General features: G+C 34.0%; 1 long non-coding RNA gene across 1 annotated transcript in view; it reads left to right on the plus strand.

The window, feature by feature from the left end:
* LOC131424777 (uncharacterized) overlaps nt 1-16,575 on the plus strand; it is a 37,621-nt gene extending 21,046 nt beyond the window's left edge. Inside the window, exon 2 of the long non-coding RNA XR_009228314.1 lies at nt 16,505-16,575. This is a non-coding gene — a long non-coding RNA (uncharacterized LOC131424777). The remainder of the gene's footprint in view (nt 1-16,504) is intronic.
* Nucleotides 16,576-17,989: the final 1,414 nt, after the last annotated feature.

Below are 17,989 nucleotides of genomic sequence, written 5' to 3' on the forward strand. Positions count from 1 at the left end.
CTGTCTCTGATATTCTGGCACATATTTGATTGCTTGCATAATAACATGAATGTCTAATAGATATATCAAGCATAACATATTATGAAATAAAATACTGGTAATTCTCATCCAAACCAATGCTAATTCTTTCAGTTAAATGCAATTATTTTTTTTCTACTGGCCAAATTAAAACAATTTGGGTTCATTTTGGCTCCTTTCTTTTATAAACTCTCTCAAAATTATAGGTGTATCCTGTTAGCTTATTTTCAAAATTTGTAAACTTTTCAAAATATGTTACTTAATAACCAGGTAATATCTTAACAGATAAATTTTCTAATTTTCCCAATTACAGGTATTCTGCAGTTTAATATATTGTTGATTTTCTAATTAAAAATGCATTTTCGTGTGCTTATTAGTTTCATTTTTCTTCCAAGTTTGCTTATGTGATTCCATTAATCACTTTTTCTTGCTCATTTCATAATTACCTTTTCTTTCCTTTTAATATTTGATGCAATGCCTCCTAATTCATATATGTACCTTTGTTCAGTATCTGGTGGTCTAAAGATGAAATAGTTTCTATTGACTGTTACTTATATTGCCTGGGCAACTGTGTTTTGTTATTTTTTATTGTGTACTACTTATTTCATTTTTTTTTTTTTTTTTTTTTTTTTTGTCTGAGAATCCTACAGGCCAAAATTAGGGAGAATTTCCCACAGAGAAGTCAGCTCCTCCTAGTGGCTGGGAAGGATCATGCTCATGGGGATTCTCTTTCAAGTAATAGTGTCACCTAGAGGTCCAAGACTCAGTTCCTCACCTTTGATTCTGACCAAAGTAAACTAAGCAACAGTCTGTTATGTTACTAACATCCACTTTACCTCTGCTACTTGCATCTCTAGCACCAGTTTCTGTTTTGTTGTTTGCCTTCATGTCTGTGGAGCTGTTATACTCAGATATCACAACTTCCTATAGGACACCCGCACTGATTAAACAGTGCATCATGTCTCTCTCTAACAGTTTGGAGGTTAGAGTGTTTTCATCCCACAACCTATGATAATACTGTCCAAAGGGAAAAACAGTATTTCTTTTCTTTCCTCTTTGGAAAATTTGTATAAAAATACTGCTATAATTGTCAATTTGTCTTTACTTCTTGTTCTCTCAGGTTTTTCCTAATGTTTCTGTGCTATAATTTCAGGTACATAACAAGTTTATGATTGATAATATCTTCTTTTTAACATGAAGTAATCTCCTTTATATCGTATTTAATTGGGCTGCCTTAAATTCTATTTTCATGAATTGATGCTTTTCTTTTGAGATACTTTATGTAATGAATCATTTTATGTTCTTCTATTTTCATCCTCTTTGTATTGTTTCACAATGGATGCAACTCTTAGTGAGTAGGTAGTCATGTTTTTACAGCTCCGACTCTCTTATAATTATTCTCTCTCTTTTGTGGCTACCAATGTTAATATGTATTTATTTGGTCTTACTTTTGTAATCTTGTATATTATATGTAGCATGCTGCTTTTACTTCATGTGTTTCCCTTTTAGCTTATATTGAATCTATAAGCTCTTCCTCTTTTTTTAATTCATTAAATTATACATTCTATTTCTACCTTCACTGATTAACCTAAAAACCAAAGAAGCTTAATGACTTTTTATGTTTTGTGACAAATTGCACACCCAGCACAGAACTGCATTTTGTCTCCTTCGACCAACTACTGCTTCTTTCATTTTCTTCTCCTAATCTTACACTTATTTGTATTTAACAACTTTTATGCCAGCTTTTCCACCATTTCTTCTTTTTTTCGTGCTTTGCTTCTGGATTATTTTCAATTTCTTGTTGAAGTATACTTTTTTAAAAAAATATATACATATATACATATATACACACATATATGTATATATGTATATATTTTAGTTGTAGTTGGACACAAAACCTTTATTTTATTTATTCATTTTTATGTGGTGCTGAGGATCAAACCCAGGGCCTTGCACGTGTGAGGCAAATGATCTACCACTGAGCCGTAACCCCAGCCCGAAGTATACTTTTTAATAGGTTTCTTTCCCTAAAGTTCACACATCTATTAAGCTCCTCATCATGTTTTGCTTTTATGTGTGTTATTTTAATTCTTTTTTTTTCAAGCTGAGCTGGATAGAAAATTAGAGGTTGAAATCAATTCTCTTTTATCAGCTTTACAGTAAAATTTTATTGCATTCTGACTCTTTTTAAAAGTATAGATTAGGTCTGTTATAATTAAGCATTTTTCTTCTGTTAGCACATTATCTTTTTCTTTAGGAGTTTTGAGATTTTTCTATTTTTCCTTGACATTAATGAGCTTCATTAGAATATATTGTTTTATATATATATATATATATATATATATATATATATATATTTTTTTTTTTTTTTTTTTTTGTTCTGGTTGCTCTGATTCATGGTTAATTTAGTATCCTTGACTCTTCCATTTTCAAAAATTTTAGCCATTTTGACTTTTAATTGTCTTTCCTCAATTACCTCCCCATTTTGTTCCTAGAAATCCTGAGTTATTTTCTCAGTTTCACATTTTAGTATACTAATGATGTTTGCGTATAACCAAGGTTGCTATAAAACTTTTATATTAAAAATTCCTTCACCAGTTATTACATAATTAATTTCAAAAAAATATTTTTGTATGTGTGTGGTACCAGGGATTTAACTCAGCAGCACTCGACCACTGAGCCCCATTCTCAACCTTATGTTGTATTTTTTATTTAGAGACAGGGTCTCACTGAGTCGCTTAGCACCTTGATGATGCTGAGGCTGGCTTTGAACTCATGATCCTCCTGCTTCAGCCTCCCAAGCTGCTGAAATTACAGATGTGTGCTACCACGGCCTGCTCAAATTTTTAATTCATTTTTACATTATCCTTTTATATATATTTTAGTTGTAGTTGTACACAACACCTTTTATTTTAGTTTAGTTTTTTTTATGTGGTGCTGAGGACCAAACCCAGGGCCTCACACGTGCCAGGCAAGGACTGTACTGCTGAGTCACAACCCCAGCCCACATTATCCTTTTATCAGTCAATAAATACATGTTGTTGTTTTTTGTTTTCAGAATTAGTTTGAATCTGAGACGATTAGATATCTACTAAGAGATCTGAGTAAAAGCAAAGTGTGCCACTTTCACAATGTCCTATCAGTTTCCTCTTCATGATTCCCAAGCTTTCCCCACTCTCCCCTGGCTTTCTAGAAAGATAAGAGCAACCTTTGAACCAATGTACTAAAAATGGAAGAACAATCTCAAGTCCAGGTCTTTGAACAATTTGTGTGTCAAACTAAAATTCCCACCCGGTACTATTATGTGAATAACAAAACAAAACAAAACTTCTTGCCCTTTTAATTTAGTAAATCTTAGCTTTCATCTTGCATTGTAATGTTTCTCTTTTCCACAAGATCATCCATCCTTGGCAGTGTTTTCTGAGGTTATTTCAACCTGAGGATTCATACCTCAGAAATGAATCACCCCAAAGTGTTCAGAACACTAGATGATGGTTTCCATGTCCTCGAAAGAGCATATGTCTTTCCCAGGATATATACTGAATTGAGCCTCTTTTTATACTTTCTACCACATATACAGATTGTATCTTCTACAAATGGAGAAAATCTTACCAACTATATCCATGAAGCTAGACTGTCTGTGTGACCAAAGTGGGAGCTATACAAAATTTCTGTCTGTAAACAAGGATTGAATTCTAGACCAAATTCTTGCTCCTGATCCCAGCTTCTTTGGGGGCAGAAAATTTATTTCCTTGTGAAACTTCCTAAATATTTCCTGTCCTTTTTTTAATACTATGAAATTATTGTTTCATAAATAATTCCTACATATTTGTTCAAGTGAGAGCAGTGATCCTTGTATATTTAACCTAATATTATGATTTCAAATAACTTATTATAAACCATGAAATCTATGAAGAAGTATGTGCACAAGAATATTCATTTAAGCACTTTTTATTAAAATGGTTAACTAGAAATAAAGCATTAATAATATATATTTGACAAAATGATACATTTACACAGAACACTATATATTCAGTTAAAAACAATTATGCTTATGACTATTAACAAAACAGAAAATATGTTGAAGAACTGTAATTTTAATTTTTTAAAATTTTATTTGTTCTTTGTAGATATACCTTATAGTAGAGTTTATTTTGATATATTTATACAAACATGGAATATATCTTATTCTAATTAGGATGCCAGTTTTTCAGCTTCTAAAATTTTTGTGATACATATTATTTAATTTCAGAAAACAAAATAAAATTTAACTCCTGAAGTTAATACAAGACTCTCACAGTGGAAATAGTTTGTGATGACTAACCTAGAAACATATTATTAAGATATCATTTACTTTGTGATCTGTTTTCTCTACTATTTCTGGCACAAAACAATACCTATTCTCATTTACAACACTCTGGGACTCAAATCTGAGCTATTGAGCATGCTGCTTCATCTGGCATTTGTTTGACAAACAGATGGACCTTCTTTATGCCCTCAGGACCAGAAAATGTGGGCCATTCCAAGCAAAGCAGCTAGTTATTTACTTTTCTCAAGCTTTCATTAATAACCCCAAAATTCAGCAAATCAACAAGGTATATTTAAGTTAGTAGAAGTATAAAAATTCAATGAATACAAAGAAAAAAAACAAGCTGATTAAAGAATAAGTAGAAAGAAAATTCGCCAATACAAACATGCATTACTTAAAGAACTCGAAGAGAAAGAGATAAATGAGAAGCAATGGAGAGAAGCACCAAGAATGAATGAGTTCTGAAATCATTGTGAGATGCCTCTTTGATCATGTGACTGTCTAGAAAAAATAAATATAATTTCTATTGTGACCAATATCTTAGAAGATATGTTTGAAACGAAATCTAAAGGGCTTAAACAAATACAAAAAAATATATATATACTAGAATAGCTTTCTTTCAAATCACTCGTGAAGATCTGAACAAATAATTTTACTCACCAATGCATCAGCCTAGAGCTCACCATATTGGAAGGAATTAATAAGTCATTGCTGAGTTGATTAAATTCAAGATCTCAAAAGTAAAAGCTAGTAAAAAATCATACAAATATGAAAAAACTGATGAGGTGAATTCAGAAATTCTACTTATTTTAATATAAAAATTTTGTTCTCTTTTCTAGGTATTACAGAAACTACCATGTAAAATTTATTGGTTTTTAAAAGACTTATCCTTGTCTTAATGTTTTTCTTGTGCAGTTTATTTATTCTTTCCTTTTTCAGTCTGAGAAGAGTAGGAGTAGAAATAGTTTTTTTTTAATCTTTAAAAACCTAAAATTCATAAATAATTTAATGTACCTTGGCATAGAACTTAACTGATGCACCCACAAGCTGGAATATTTGCTGAAACTGACTTATCCCTCAGCTTTGAAGACAACACTAGTCTCAAAGTTTTTAGATTTAAAAGAAAAACAAGCATCCAAGTAGGGGATAACTATGTTTATGAACCATGGTGTTCAGCCAATAGATATTTTTGCATAAAACAAGGTCTGCCATTCATGGAAACATAAGCCTAAAAAATGTCAGTCAGCCAACTTTGATGGAGACACACAGCTGTAATGTTGATTCTGATGGTAACAACAGATTTGGCAGCTTTCATGTTGCTTTAACTAACCTACACAAGTATTTACTCTGCAAGGAAGCATGCTAAGAGGCAAAGACTTGTGGCTAGGGTATAAAGACAAAGAAATGAACAGAAAACAGGAACATAGATTCTCACAGAAGGACACAACTTACTAAAGATCTCTTCATGATATCTATCAAATATTATTTCTTAATATTTCTAATTCTCCTCCTCTCAATCGGTTTTATTCATTTTCTTAAAAGAATATTTTTTGGGAGGAGGGCAGTGCTGAGATGGAACATAGCCTCCTGCATGCTAAGCAGGGACTCTACAACTGAGCTAATTGCCCTAAGGCAATTCATTCAATCATTAGAGGCAGACTTCAGAATCCCTCATTTAAGTCCAGGTTTCTATATTGCCTTTGTTAATGTCCTCTTAAATTAAATATTTTGCTCATGGGCTACATATTACTCACTTTCATACTTTTATTTATAATATGTCTCATGGCATATCTATTTATTTTGTGTTTTATTACCTGAGATATTTCCAAAATCTTAATAACTGCATTTCAGCAGTTATCTCAAATGTTTAATAGAACTATTTCATAGTTGAAATCTGTTTCTAAGACTAATATTTGTAACCTACCAAAAATAAACTCTTAAGTCTTATGAACCTTTTTTTAAAAGCCACATTCTATCATTACAAGTAGATGTTACGAGATTAACTAGAATTAACACAAGAAAATCTACTATGTTCATCACCTCAGTAGTTTATTACTTTATTATATTGTGGTAGGAACACTTAGGAAGAGATCTGAAATTTTAATATTATATTTTAGTATTAAATATATAATTCTAGCATTATTTGTATTAAATATTTAATAGTATAAAATACAGTATTGTTATTTATAAGCACAATGCTGGACAAATCTTTAGAATTTATTCATTTGCGTAACTGAAATTTTACATCCGTGGATTAGCAGCATCCCTTTTCACTTTTCACTAGGTCGTGACAGCTGCTATTGTTTCATTTGAACTTATGATTTGACTACTTGAAATATTTCATGAGTGGACTCATTCAGAATTTGTCCTTCCATAACTGGATTGTTTCATTTTGTATAATATCCTCAAGAGTTCACTCGTATTGTCACATACTGTAGAATTTCCTTTTCTAAATCTGAATAATATTCTGTTGTTTTAGTCAGTTTTTTTTTTTTTTCTGTTGTGACTAAAAGACCCAACCAGAAAAATTAGAGAAGAAAAAGTTTATTTGGAGGCTCATGGTTTCAGAGGTCCAAGTCCATAGACAGCAGGCTTCAGTTCTCTGGGCTTAAGGTGAGGCAGATCATCACAGTGGAGGATTGTGGCAGATGGAAGCAGCTCACATGATAATCATAAAGGAGAGAGAGAGAGAGAGAGAGAGAGAGAGAGAGAGAGAGAGAGAGAGAGAGAGAGAGAGAGACTGCACACACCAGATACAAAATATATACCAGAAATATATACCCAAAGACCAACCTCCTCCAGCCGCACCCTACCCACGTTTAGTTTCCACTCAGTTAATCTCCTTACTGAGTTAATTCACTAGATCAAGGACCTCATAACCTAATTACTTCTCCTATATAACTTCTTGCATTGTCTCACACATGAGCTTTTGGGGGACACCTTACATCCAACTTATAACATCTGTCATGTGTTAGATTTTTATCTATACATGTGTTGATGGACATTTAAATTGTTTCCACATCTTGATATTGTGAACAGTGCTACAATCACCATGAGACTGCTAATATCTCTTCATTATCTTGATTTCCACTCTTGCAGACAAATACTCAGAAGTAGGATTGCTGGGTGATATAAAATTTCAATTTTGGGCTTACTTGAGAAATCTGTTTTCCATAGGAGCTATATTATTTTACATTCTTACTGTGTACAAGAGTTGCAATTTTCCACATCTCTAACATTTGTTATATTTTATTAATTGATAACATCAGAGAATCTAACAAGTCAATTAAAATTTTGACAAAGACTTGAATAGACAATTCTCTAAAGAAGATGTATAAATGGCCAACAGATATATGAAAACACTCTTAAAGTCACTAAATATCACAGAAATGAAAATCAAACCCACAGTTGTATATTACCTCACACCTGTTATGATGACTATTCTCACAATCTCAATTTCAAATGTATCACAAACTCTAAGCATTTTACAAGAGAAAACTTACTTTGGTAATATTCTCATACGTGTGCTTAATTTTCTCAAGATGACCAATTTGTTGCTATTTTCCATTTCTCAATTTCCATCATGATTCTGTTTTTTTAAATTCTCTTTCTGTCATTGAAATTATCATTTGCAAATAATCCTCAAAGTTCTGTCTTTTGTTCTTTCTTTTATACTCACTTGGCAAAACGTTTACTTAGTTTTATCTAATCACACCATACATAATATTGCCTACGCAACAGTCATTCCCAATTCCCTTTAAAACAGAGCTTGTTTCTTTTTTCCTTATTGCTATAAAGTACAATTCATTAAGCCAAGTGGTTTACTTGGAGGATAATTTAACCCCAGACATAGGTCCTAATTAGATTAAGCCTGTCACGTTTTTCTAATCTCCTTGATGAAAAGACGGTGAGGCATGGAAAGATGTTCTTCATAATTACAAAGATACAGTGGCATCGTGATCCCTCTTCTTGGCTTCATGTTTGCATGTGGCTCATATAACTGTGGCAGCCATTTTACAACCATGTGGTTTGTCATAGAAAAGATCAATACCAAAGTTAAACTTCATGAACTTCAGTTAAGTTGAACCACTGATGAACCAACCCTAGCATAAGGCACTACTGGAAATTTGTTTGCTTGTTCTGTTTGAGAAAAAAACACATTTCCCTTGATGATTAGTCTGTTTGGGATTTTTCTCTTCCTGTGGCTACAAATATTCTGAAAAAGTCAAGATATTAACCAGTAATCTCATAGCTGCTTCCTTTCACATTATAGTCAATACATTTGGATAGGTACTAGATTCTACTCAGCAATACCACAGTCTTGTGGTAAATTTGGTTTCCGACTGACTGGAATTGCTATTTCATCCATGTCTTGTTTTTAATGCTCACCTATCACGTTTTAGCTCCACTCTACTGTTGACCTAATCAGAACTTCAAAAGAATTCCTTACTTTCCTATTGCTCATTTTTCAGTCCCATTCCGGTCTACACCCTATTTTTTTTTTTTTTTTTTGGTCTTCCTTCTAAAGAATATGTCATGCTACTATCCCAAACTCTCCACATAGATTCGAGTCAACGAGAATCCTTGCTTTCTAGAGAATTTGGTTTCCTTCCTGAGTCTCATTTCTCCACTTAAAATTTTTTAAAAAAACATCTATTCTGTGTATATCCTACTTCATTTTAAACTCAGATTTCAACTTACATTTATCTGGCTTAAGTCCACATCAGTACTAATCTATTAAGGCCTGCAATAACCTTCGTAGTTCTGAAATCAGTGTCTACTTTTTATGTCATATTTTTAAAAACTTCAGCAGCATCTGATAGAGCTGATCACACTCGTAAAACATCTTTTTCACAGCCACGGTGTAAGTATTCACAGTTTTCTTCTATTTCAGTGGTAGTCCTTTTTAGTTTAATTTAATTTTTTAAAAATATTTTGTTACTCTGTCCTCAATAGACAAATAAGATAGAAGCTTCTGAAAGTTCTGCTTGAGAACTTTAAGAAGCTTCTTGAGTCCTGTGATACTTTCTTATCTCTATGCCTGAAAATTTCATGCAATCTTCTGTATTTCAACACAGAAAATTATTTACATTTATTACTAGAAAGAAATTTTAAGAGCCTGAAGTGTCTTTTCAAAATAAATATAGAGAATGTTTCAAATTAAAAAGGGGCAGAATAGCTTCAATGTGGGAAAAATATGTAATATCCATAGCTACCACTTAGTGAGCTTTTACTTCATACAGACACTAGGTAATTATCATCACATTAAGCTTATGATACAGGTATTATTAACCAAGGTTTTCGACATAGAGATAATGGTGTTTATAAAAATTAATTAATTAGCTAGTACTATGTGGTAATCCATAAAGTCTCTGATGAGCCTATTATGTTCTGTCTCCACTACACTATGTTGTTTTTAAAAAGGAGGGAAAGTACAAAGAAATCAGGTGCCAAAGATTGCACACATGCCCTTATTTAGCACTCATTCTTGCATCTATTGTAGTTTATTTTTTAAATAGAGACTGTACATTTATATATGTACGTAGGAAATGAGGTGAGATTCATTCCACTGTTCTTCCTTTATTCTGCCCTCCTTCTTCCTCCTCAATCCCTTTCCTCTACTTCATTGATATTTCTTCTATTCTTAATATACAACTGTGGGTTTGATTTTCTCTGATATGTGGACTAGCTTCCACATATCAGAGAAAACATTTGATGTTTCACTCTCTGAGTCTGGGTTATTTCACTTACCATGAAAGTCTCCAGTGTCATCTATTTACCAGCAAATGTCTTCATGTCATTCTTCTTTATGGGCAAGTAATACTCCATTTTATATACATACCATTTTTTCTTTATCCATTCATTTGTTTAAGGACACTTAGCTTCTTTTTGTAGCTTGGCTATTGTGAATTGTGTTGATATTAACATTATGTGATTGCATCTCTATAGTCAGCTGACTTTATATCTTTTGGATAGCTGGGTCATATGGTAGTATCCATATGGTTGTATCTACATGGGATAGCTGGGTCATATGGTGGTTTCATTCCTCGTTTTTGAGGAATCCCCTTACTGCTCTCCAGAGTGTTTACATAACTTTGCAGTCCCACCAACAATGTATGAGTGTATGTTTTTCCCCACATCCTTGCCAACATTTATTTTTACTTGCATTCTTGATAATTCCCATTCTAGATAGAGTGAGATAAAATCTTGAGTTTTTGTGTTGTGTTGTTTGGTTTGGTTTGGTTCATTTCAGGTATTGAACTCTGGGGGGTTCTAACCACTGAGCCATATCCCCAACACACACACACACACACACACACACACACACACACGTTTATTTTAATATTTTTTTTATTTAGAGAAAGGGTCTTGCTAAGTTGCTTACAGCCTTGTTGAGTTACTGAAGTTGGCTTTCAACTTGTGATCCTTCCTGCCATAGCCTCCCCAGCCATTGGGATAATAGTCCAATGTATTTTTGATTTGATTTCCCTGATTCTAGAGATAGTGAACATTTTAAATAAATCTGTTTAGTATTTGTATTTTTGAGAAGTATTTATTTAGTTCTTTTGTACATTTATTAATGTTTTTGGTGTTGAGTTTATTACATATTTCAAATATTAATGACCTACATGAGGAACAGAGAGCAAATATAGCAGGTAGCAAAGATCTTCCATTATGTAGGCTCTCTCCTCACACTTGCTTCTTCTTCTGTACAGAAGTTTTTAATTTGATGCCATTCTGCCTATTGATTTTTGGTTTTATTTCTTCCATCATAGGAGTCTTGTTAAGGAAGTTAATTCCTGTGCCAATATGTTGGAGTGTTGTGGCTACATTTTATTTTTGCAGTTGCTGAGTTTCTAGTCTAATTCTCAGAGTTGTCTTTTGTTCAAGGTAAAAGATATAGATGTAGTTTCATTTTTTCTATATATGGATATCCAGTTTTTTCAACACCACTTGTTAAAGTGGCTATCCTTTCTGGAACACATGTTTTTTACCTTATCTATGTGGACTAGTCTCTGGTCTTCTTTCCTTTCCACGAGTTCCTATGTCTGTTTTAGTCCCAATGCCATGCTGTTTTTGTTTTTTAATAGCTCTTGAATTAAACTCGAGAACAGGTATCATGATACCTTTAGCATTGCTCAGGATTGCTTTGGCTCCTTTGGGTTGATCATCCTTCTAAATAAATTTTAGAACTTTAAAAAATATACATATATTATTTTTAAAAAAGCCTCAAAGTATGTTGGGCATCTCTTTTTACAGTCTATTTTGTTCCTTTTGATAGCTGAAAGAATTTTATTGCATAACTTTTCTTTGGTGGTGATTGTAATGTTCTTATCTTCCTTGTGCTAGTGGTGACATCAATGTGTGTGAATGCCCAAACTCAAGGCTGTACATTTTTAATAGGTGCATTTTACCATTAGGTATGTAAATTGTGGCTCAATAAAGTTGATTTAAGAAAAAAATATAAAGACTGTAAGCTAAAATCTGGCCCCCAGAAAACTTTTCAGTACAAAGCAGAAATGAGGCAGCCTCTGGGCCAGGAGTTCTGATCATGTAGCATACCTAATCACATGGGATTATTTTCTGAGGCAATTGGTAACAGCTTCTGGTTTCAAGTTTCTGAAGTTATAAGCATTAAGTGACAAGTGTGACAACATTTCTTTTTTTCCATTTGAACCACTTTTTCCCCCTCTGACCATTCTGAGGATTTTATGAGCTGAAATTAGTTAAAGTGTATTGTTGTTGGACCTAAGCTCTTTGATTGATTCCACAGTTGCTACAAGAAATAGATTCTTTCAAATAGCAAAAACTGAAGTGTGGAACTAGATAAATGAAGAAAGTGAAAATTCAGGTTTCAAATACTAAACACCAAATTTTTAAGCAAACTTTATAGTAAGTAGAATACATTTGGATTAAATTTTCACCTGAAATACCTTTTAAAGAAAGTTATAAGCTGATTGAAGCTGTAGTGCTGGAAAGAGTAGGAACTGATGAGAATGTTGGGTGGTGCTGGCTCTTATTTACACCTTTAGATAAAGTTTTATAAGAACAAGATGATCCCTAGAGAGAAGTAAATAGCCTTATAACACAGATGGGGGAAATGCCATTTTGGCAAGAGAAGTATTTTCTGTCCACAATCTGACATCTATATTGCCAGAGAATCCTATAATTTTGGAGCATTAAAAAATTAAAAATTAAAAGCACTTTTTGTACTCTAAATAGAAATCATTGCAAGGATACCAAAGCAGAAACCTCAGCAAGAGATAAACTGGTATGCAGCCAGGAAAATGTAGACACTCTCAGGGAAGAAATGACAGTAAGGGTTTGGCTTCCTCCCAAGAATATTATTTTCAAATTCCCTAAGCCACTGACCATTAAGCTAAGGGATGGGAAGTGAGCAGAGTGTAACAAAGAGAATATTCCAGTCAATAAAGAGAATATTCCAGGTTAAAACTTTGACTAGATAAAATCTTTAGTTACAGTTACACTTGCAGGACCCTGGGTGCATAAATGTAATCTTCCAGTGTTCTAACAGAAGTGTGTGTTGATCAATTACCCATTGTGGACTGCAAACTGGTGTGATGTCACCGCTACACTAAAAATGCTACAAAACAACCCCCAAGCTCCTGCCACACACAATCACAGCCAGTATTTTTTCAAAAGAAAGAATGGATTATCAGGTTCTGAGAAACTGAGAAAGGCAGCAAAAGATTGTCTGACTGTAAGCTTAGTGCCCCTAGTCTTTGTCATTCCTGGTTGGTAGGATGTGAGAATTATTCAGATACTTTTTATTTTCTACATTCTAACTATTTTATTTTCTCCGTCCTATCATTTCCTGTATGTGTTTTTTTAATATTTATTTTTTAGCTATAGTTGGACACAATACTTTTATTTCACTTACTTATTTTTATGTGGTGCTGAGGATCGAACCCAGAGTCTTGCACATGTGAGGCGCACGCTCTACCACTGAGCCACAACCCCAGCCCCCTTATATGGAGGTTTTTATAATAGCTAATCTATTTCTTCTCTAACATTGTATATATTTTGGGTATATGTAATTTATTATTTTGGTAGGAAAGATGCACACAACCAGAATCTACAAATGGTTTTATTGGAGAGATTACACATTACTAAGATTACACACTTCAAATTTTAATTGGTTATTGTAATTATTAATTTGAATTGTGAACTTGATTGGCTTAAGAGATGCCTATGATTAAGAGGCTTCTGGGTGTGTCAATGAGGGTGTGTCTAGAAATGATTGGCACATGGGATAGCAAACTGATGTGGTGACCCTCCTTAAGGGTGGGCAGCAGTGTTGAATAGGATGGTGTCCTCGATTGAATGAAAGTTGGAAGAACAAGGAAGCAGCCACAGATGCAAGTTCAATTCTTTTAGAACAGGGTTTGATTGCTGCTGAGACTACCTGAGGATATTAGACTCTCACTTCTTCACTCTTCCAAAGTCGACTCTGCCAGTGATTCTCCACGGAGTTTCCAGAAGCATTCGGTCTTGGACTAAGGTAGCACCTTACATCCCTCTTGTTCTGAGGCTTCAACTTCTTGGACTGTGCAGCTACTCATTCTTCCAGCTCTCCAGGCTACAGACAGCCATTGTGGACTATCCAGCTTCTGGTTATATAATCCAATCTAATAAATACCCTCTTTAGAATCATGCTTTCTGTTGATTCTGTTCCTCTAGAGAATCCTAACACAGGTACCATCACTAGAAGTGAATTTGGGATATCTCTATTGGAACAAAGCTAAGTATATTACTTCAGTTGAAAAAAGGTATATAAAGAATATTAAGCAATAATAATACAGTGTACAGACTACAAATAACATATAACAAATTAAAATTGCCAGATTGCTACCGAATATCTGTTCCCTTCTTTCTTATTAAAATACTTCCTTTTCTCTGAGTTGGCAAATGAACTCAATAGAATCACATTTTCCAGCTCTCCTTTCACAAATATAAGAAAAGTTAAAGTCCACTAAGGACTGCTGAACAATTTGACTTTTCTAATGTGGTAGATAATCTCCAAATATGACAGTATAAATTAATTCCCTTTATCTATATACAAGTTATTTCATATGTTAAGACATGGGGTTTGGTGGTAGAAAAGATGGTGATAATGAGTTACTCAGCAAGTCCGTATCTCCTCACAACACAGAATGGAGGCAGTAAGGAAAAGCAGAACTGAGAAGTTGGTGACAAAATAATGCTCTGAGACTCAATATTAAAAAGTCTGAGACCTAGACAGACTTGAAGATCAGTTACTTACCAGAGTATAAAATAAGTACAGAGTTTCCTAACCCTGAAAGTGGACCAGGGTGCAAAAAGGGAGATGGGACAACAGAGAGATGAAGGAGAAGTAGAAAAATCTCTTAAGTTCACCCATTGTAAAACATTTGAAGGGCAAATTTTAAATCATCATAGGAATAGCAGGGTTCTTGAAGCAGATGAAGTTAAAACCAAATCATAAAAAGAAAGCTGAGCTGGGGGTCTGCAACCATTCTGTGCAGCCCCCAGCCAACTAGTTACTCTTAAATTTTCTTACCATGCCCATATAGCTGCAGATTAACTAGAGGGAAGACCACTGCAGTGGACCTTGAGAATCTGGCTAGAAAGAACTTCTAGTAGGATCACTACTAGCTGAAAATTACTGATACCCATCCCACATTACAACAAATGTTGGGGGAGGGGATGGAGTAGACATGTACTGGGATGTGCCCCTAACCCAGCACCCTGCTAAGTCTCTGTAACTCAGGTAAATGTGGGAAGTTCTGTGCAGCTTTCGTGGTACCTAGACTCTGAGAGAACAGCAAAGCAACTTTTGCTCCAAGTGGAGGAAAGAGGATCCATCAGGACCAGACTAGCCCTAATCACTGACTTTGGGGGAAAGCACCACTGTGGTAAGCCTAGGGATAGGAACTGTCCCCTTGATCACAAAGCTGTGCTGGAGGGAAGCTGCCTGAATATCCAGTGACATAGGGATCTATTTCCCAGATGGTGGCGGCATGAGCAGAAAGCTGCTAGGAGAAATTCCTTGAATGCCTCAGGAAACTTAAGCATAAGCCATCCACAAACAACAAAGGAGGGTCAGTTAAGGTAGAAAATTACAGGACATCAGGGAGTGAGTGCTCCTGGCCTAATCCTGCCTCCAGCCTTACTTGCTCCCATTTTGATCCATGGTCACAACTGTCAAATGAAAGGGCATTATTTGGACAATGGCTGGACCTTACATCAGTCAGAGTCAACAGAGGGAATCAGCACCCACCATTCACAACCTGAGGCAGGGGAACTAGACCCCAGGTGAATTTCCTGAGTTTCTTCACTACAATACCCAAAAGAGTGTTGTCTGGTGGGAGAATGCTACAACTGAAGAACACCCATGGAAAATCCACAACCAGAGATCTTGTGCTCACAGGCTGCAACCAGGATCTGCACTATCATGAAAAGGACACTGTAGAGGGGATCAGGTACACAGTGACCCACAACAATCACAAGGACATTCCAGAGATTACATTCTTCACACAATAGAAACAACCAAGCCATAACACTCCACCATCCCAGCAGTCAGCTACAGATCCCTGAGCTGAGATGCTAGAATTGGCTGGTAGGAAGTCCATAGCAATTTGGGAAATGGCTTATGTGCTCTAGCAACTCTGCAGGAATGTATAGCCAAAGAATGATAGACATCTGCAAAATGTCTGAACCCAAGTGAAATGCAAACCCAGATTAACCAAGAATTTTCTTCACCATGGAATGGTTTTCTATAAATAATTCTAATGTCAACTTCAATCATCTAAATCACTCTAACTCGATTGATTGTAGCTACTCTAATAGCCAAACGTAGTAGTTTCAACTCATTTGAATGTATTTTATCTAATGGTTTAAAGCAGTAAGTGGAATCAATCTTTCTATCTTTGTTTTACTTGCTCTGATTAATACTGGCTCTTCTTATCACCTATTCAACCTCTTGCATTATCTGATACTGCTTCAAATACCCAACATCCATCTATTTCTCCTCTCTACATTGGAATATATTATTTCTTTTCATCTTCTCTCTCTCTATCTCCTTTTTGCCCAATCATTTTTCTTTCCCACTTTTAACCCTCATTTATGGTTATAGCAATTTAATAAATTTAATAATTTATTTTTGATCTATTCCAGATCTTCACTTCAATTTAAACCTGGATTTGTGGAACTCTGGAGAATAATGTCAAGATTTTCATTTTTCATAAGTTTTAACAGTACAAGCCTTGGTTCTGAAGTAATTATACTAAATAGGGTTCTGTGGCATCTCTCAAAGTGGTGCTAATATTGGAATCTGCAGAGTTCACATATTGACTTAAAGTATCAATATCTGGATATTTACCCAACCCAGGCCTTTAAGAAGCTCATAAAGTAGTCTCTTGATTCAAAGAAGAAATGATAAATATCCCAATAGATAGACAGACATACAAACAATATGAAAAAAAAAAAAGGGAAAAATCTATCCCAAATAGCCCATAATGCTTCAATATCTGACTCCATCAATAACACAGTGGATAAAATGTCAGAGAAAAAAAATTAAAAAGTTCATATTAAAATGTTCTATGAGCTGAAAGAAGATGTAAGGAGTGAAATTGGGGAGAAAATGTAGGAAGTTAAAGAGGTCTTCAAAAAAGAGATAGAGAATTCTAAAAAAGAACCAAACAAAAATGCTCGAAATGAAAGACTCAAAAACCAAATTAAAAATTCAACGGGAACCACTACCAGTAGGTTAGACTACTTCGAAGACAGAGTTTTCAGGCATTGAAGACAAAATATATAACCTTGAAAATAATGTTAACCATAAAGAAAAGATGTTAGAGACCATCACTAGAATATTCAAGAAATCTGGGATAACATCAAGAAGCCAATTTAAGATCCATGGGGTAGATGAAGGCTCTGAAACACAATATAAAGACATGTACAGTCTTTCAATAAAGTAATATCAGAATGATTTTCAAACATAAGAATGAGATGGAAATTCAAATACAAGAGGCATATAGGACTCCAAATGTACAAAATCAAAATAGATCCACTCCAAGACACATTATAATAAAAATGCCCAACATACAGAATATGGATAATTTTAAAAGGTGCAAAAGAAAAATAGCTGGTCAAACTTATAGATTTCCGAAATCTGGATTTCAGCTGATTTCTCAACCCTGAAATTAAAGCCAGGAGGGCTTAAAATAATATATACCAATTAAAGAATATAGATACTAACCCCAAATGCTCTACCTAACAAAATTAAGCTTCACAACTGAGGATAAATTTTTTTAAAAAAGAATTTGTAACAAGAAAGCCTGCACTAAAAAACATACTTGATAAAATAATTCATGAAGAAATAAAAATAGAAATGGAACAAATATAAGGAGGAATTACTTTAGAAGAATAGTCAATTAGAGAATCAAGTCTGATTTAAACATTAGAAATAAATCAAAATGGGAGGAAATAAAATCATCTATGATAACATTGAATGTAAATAGTCTAGCCTTTTCAAATAAAAGACATAGGTTGAATATAAAGCAAGAACTAATAATATAATGTCTGTAAGATGTTCACCTCACACTTAAAGACCTCCACAGACTGAAGTTGAAAGGATGGAAAAAAACATAACATGCAAAT

This window comes from Marmota monax, unplaced genomic scaffold (assembly GCF_021218885.2).
Source record: "Marmota monax isolate L192 unplaced genomic scaffold, Marmota_monax_Labrador192_F-V1.1 WCK01_AAM20220418_F8-fsc00006, whole genome shotgun sequence".
Classification (NCBI taxonomy): domain Eukaryota; kingdom Metazoa; phylum Chordata; class Mammalia; order Rodentia; family Sciuridae; genus Marmota; species Marmota monax.